This window comes from Lathyrus oleraceus, chromosome 1 (genome assembly GCF_024323335.1).
Source record: "Lathyrus oleraceus cultivar Zhongwan6 chromosome 1, CAAS_Psat_ZW6_1.0, whole genome shotgun sequence".
NCBI lineage: Eukaryota > Viridiplantae > Streptophyta > Magnoliopsida > Fabales > Fabaceae > Lathyrus > Lathyrus oleraceus.
This window is the reverse complement of record NC_066579.1, coordinates 87,965,299-87,969,401: the sequence shown is the minus strand read 5'-3', so window position 1 is coordinate 87,969,401 and position 4,103 is coordinate 87,965,299.

Below are 4,103 nucleotides of genomic sequence, written 5' to 3'. Positions count from 1 at the left end.
CTTTGACAGTTTGTTCGAGAGCCATCTTTCTGTTTAGAAGGAAGACCGTGAGAACATTGATCCTTTAGAATACCTGTTATGCAATGTTATGTTATGCTATGCAATGTATGAAATGTTTTCAAGGACTTTTGGAATTTATCTTTGCGTAAACCACCAAAAAGGGGAATTTTTATTAATAATTTCTTTAATCAATGTTCATTACAAAAATAATAAAAATACAATGAAAGCTCAAGTCTCCCAGGGACGGCTTCTTTTTGGGCGGAGATATGCATTGAGTCTCCGTTCCTCATTAAGCTGTCTTGTGAGCTCTAATACTTTCTTCCTTTCTGCACCGAACTGAGTTTCAAAAGTATCCCTTTCCTCTCTCAATTGGATCCAGGATCTCTTTAATTCTTCAACATTGATAAGGAATGATCTGAGGAGTACCTCCTTCAACTCCTGGTTCAACAATCAGCGGTCCGACTGCAAGATATGGCATGACAAGTTCACGAGCTCTTGCGCGTACCCATCTGAGATAAGGTTCCATAGGAATATAATTTTTCTGTCCTAAAGTGCTTATTTTCACCATGCCCCAAGCTCGTACAAATCTTTGACGGAGACCTTGGGAATCTTGTCATAGTCAAACACAGTGCCTTGGATAATTATTTCATGTGGACCATCTCTCCGAGCACAACCGAACTGACGTAGGGCTAAAGCAGGATTATAAGTAATACCTCCCCTCATCCCCAGGAGTGGTACGTTAGAGAATTCTCCACAACGGTCAATGAGGATAACATTTTCTTTGAGATGAGGACACCAACGGATGTTTGGATGGGAGAGCGACATTATCCTTTGAGACCATTTCAAATTTTGCTCATTCTTTAAGACTGATTGAGGAAGGTGCGAAATAAACCACCTAGATAATAAAGGTACGCAGCACATGAGAGTCCCTTGCTTTTTCATAGTACGAGTGTGAAGGGAATGCAAAATGTCTCCAAGCAAGGTGGGCACAGGGTTATGAGTGAGAAATATCCTAACAGCATTTATGTCTATGAATTGATCCGGGTTAGGAAATAGCACCAAACCATAGATTAGTAGGGCTAGAACATCTTCGAAAGCATGGACATTCATAACTTTTAGGAATTCTCGGGCCTTATTTATCAGAAATTTGGCAAGCAAACCCTTAACTCCACTTCTTGTTACCCAATTAGTTTCAATGTCGGACTTTGTCATGTGTAAAGCCGCAGCAACTTCTTCAGACTTCAGAATCTTTTCTAAACCACTGAAAGGTGTTTGATCAAGGATAGGTATCCCGAGCAGCCTGGAGAATTCTTCTAATGTGGGTACCAATTGATAATCTGGGAAGGTGAAGCAATGATGTTTAGGATCAAAGAACTGGAATAGAACTCTCATCATATCTTTTTTGAAACCGGTGGTAACTAAATTGAGGAGAGAACCATGCTTCTTGATGAACTGAGCATGATCGGGAAGCTCTGACACTAAATTCTTGAGTTGAGGAGAGATCGCTACAAGATTGATCCGGATGGTCTTCCTAGAAGCCATAGCCTGTTTAACAGAGCAAAGTTAAACCCCTAAGTCCTTGAAATGGTTAGTACAATGTCATGATGTTATGGTGTTATGATGTTATGTAAGTAACAAACACAAACAAGTCACACCGCAATCATTCCTAGGTTTTTAAGGCTTGCATGAGTTCCATAGGTAAGTACCCCCCCCCCCCCCCCACTGAAGTTTGGTTGGTTCCACCTGTCCTAGAATAGTAATCGGGTTCTAGAAGGATCTCTAATCATCGACCTTTCCTTAAGTCCACTTCAGTGCAACACCAAGCGGTTGACCAAAATTTCCCTAAAGTCCAATATCAAAGAGTGTAGTATCGAGTCTCAACCAACCCCAGTCGGAACCGAAGTCAGTTATCTCACTACTTTCTAATGGCTAGGATGAGTCAATTAGGGTTCTAAAGGTCTGGTTAACGCTTTGATGACACCACACGGACGCCAAATTTTTCCTCAAGTAAACATGAGGAACATCAGGACATCCAAATTGTCACATTAACCGTAGCCATCATTTTAACCATTCCAATATACGCCGGATAGTCGCGATGATCTCTTGCTACTTACCTAAGGTACACTAGATCCGGGTGTAGGATCTTTCACTCAAGCATAAAATACCCAAGCAATCCCTTGAAAGTAAATCAGACAATTCAAATAAGTGATCTTGTTTTTTTTTAAGGCAACCTCTTTTTTTAATTCCCCAGCAGAGTCGCCAGTTCTGTCATACGGTGAACTGACTTGGTGTGTTTTTGCTTTGGAAAGCAAATGTCGCGGATAGCAAGAGTCGCCACCGACTTTTCTTTTATCCAATAAGGAAAGGCGGAAAAGAACAGGAAAGACCTTGATTAGATTTTGGGTTCGGGAGGTACATTATACAAAGGGAAGGTGTTAGCACCCTTTGTATCCATGGTTATCCATGGGCTCTTAATTGCTTAATCACTTATGTTTTTCTTGTCCAAAAAAGTGTTTGAGAATTGTTTAGAAAATGTTTTGAAAAGAGAGTTTAACTTTGTAATGATTCTTGTACGAATGTATACAAAGTATTTATCTCGTTTAATTTTGAAAGCTGTTTAGAAAAATATAACTTGGCAATGATTCTAGTACGAATGTATACCAAGTGGTGATTTTCTAATAGATGTTTTGTGAGGTGTGAAAAGTATTTTAAGTTGTGAGTCAGCATTTAAGAGTTATACCTACCCAAGGTCTTTATGGGTATTTCCTATCCTTATGAAGGTAAAATTGTCCTTACTATTGAGAAGTAAGTAGTCTTGTCCTTTGGATGTAAGGGACATCGTAGGGTCATCGATTGGTCATTGAAGGCAACATTTGTAAGGATACCTTAGCATTCGAAGGGACGATCATCATTTAACCGTAGGCTACAACGACGGGCCATCGAGGGACAAAATCATATATTCGCAGGCAACATCCGAGGGACTATGATTTATCTCATAGTGACGTGATGATTTAATCGAAGGGTCTTTGCTAAGTGTATCCCCACATTCACGGGTCATGACCGTAATACCGTAAGGCAACAAAGAGAGGGTCAAGATCATATATTCAAAGGCAACATTTGTGATCAGTTAGGTAATTAGGATGAATCGCCACAAGGGTATCCCACAAATAAAGTGGAATACCTAGCAAGGTACCTTCTTCGGGAGTATGTGATCCCTCACAAAATTCAGCAAACAGGTCAGAATACCAAATGGGGTGCGATCAATAGTTGCACCGAACAAAGGAATCACAGCAGTAATAATGTCAGGCAAATAATACATAACTATGATAGAACATGCCAGATAAGCACATAACCGAACGAAAAAAAAAACAGCGATTGTCATGTTCGCTACTGCCTCGCCTAGCGAAGGCTTGGCGAACACTCGCTACATGTTCGCTTAGCGATGTGCTAGCGAACGGCTGCGGGTTTTGAGTTTAATAACAGTATGATTTCAGCAAGCTCCAAATTCTATGGCATCCATTACAGAAATTACATGGTTAAACATTCAAGACATCCACGCATACTTAAATCCACATACAAAATCTAAGATACATTTATAAATTCAATCATAATGCCACATGTAAATTGGGAGCATAGAGCAGTAGTGGTAGTGCAAACCTGTTTGCAATTGAATTGCAATGGAGAATTGGCAGATCACTCTTAGGGTTGGTGTCGGATTGAGTTGGGCGGAGGTAACCTTTGTGCAGATGAGTTTCCTTCAGGGTTTCCTTTAGGGTTGTTCTGAATTCTCTTGGTTAGCCTCCAGGGTTTTTCCGGTTGCCTCTGTTAGGGTTTGCTTCTTCCCTCTCCGTCCTCCTTTTTCTGAATGAGGTCTTGGTAGTTATAATAGTTTTTGTGACCTAATGGGCTCAGAATGAAGCCCAAAATTTCTGGTATTCGCAAGCTTCGCTAGGCGAGTGGTGCAACGAAGAGTTCGCTAGGCGAAGGATTTTGCTCGCCTAGCGAGCAAGCCAGTTTAAGTCATTTTCTGGATTTGGCCACCTGTGTGCTAGGTCTTTGTTCCTTTAAGATCAATGTCTTGAAAAATGAGTTGGTGTGCCTTG